Here is a 558-nt window from a genome sequence, read left to right on the forward strand (position 1 = left end):
TTGATTCTATTTAACAAATAAGTTCCTTCTTTAGTCGAAATTTACTGAATTTGCTAATATTAATTAAAAAAAAAACTGAATGAGAATTGATATTTTATTCTATATTGACTTATTGCAGGTCAATTATTTTGTTTTTCCAACAAAATTCAATGAATTTTGACTAACAGATGGATTTATTTATTAAACGAAAGCAAACTTTAAGGGTGCTATATGTAATTTTTTAGATCACAAGAGATTTACATATAGTTACACCAAATCTCGAGAGAAGGAAGTATAATTATCCCAAAAAATAATTAGAGAAATAAGAAACACAATTTTACGTACCCCTAACGAGTTATGAAATTAAAATATCGAATAATAGTAATTACAAGACTAAAAATATATTACGAAATAGTATTAAGATACTGAGACCCTAGTCTTTGTACAGCCTCAAACACAAACACACACCCCTCTACTGAAACTTTATTTAAAGAACTCATCTTTCTTCCCAACATTTTCAACCCCTCCTCCTCTTCTTCTTGTCTTTCTTACGATCGATCGATCTAGCCCAAATCATCA

This window comes from Sesamum indicum, linkage group LG3 (assembly GCF_000512975.1).
Source record: "Sesamum indicum cultivar Zhongzhi No. 13 linkage group LG3, S_indicum_v1.0, whole genome shotgun sequence".
Lineage (NCBI taxonomy): Eukaryota > Viridiplantae > Streptophyta > Magnoliopsida > Lamiales > Pedaliaceae > Sesamum > Sesamum indicum.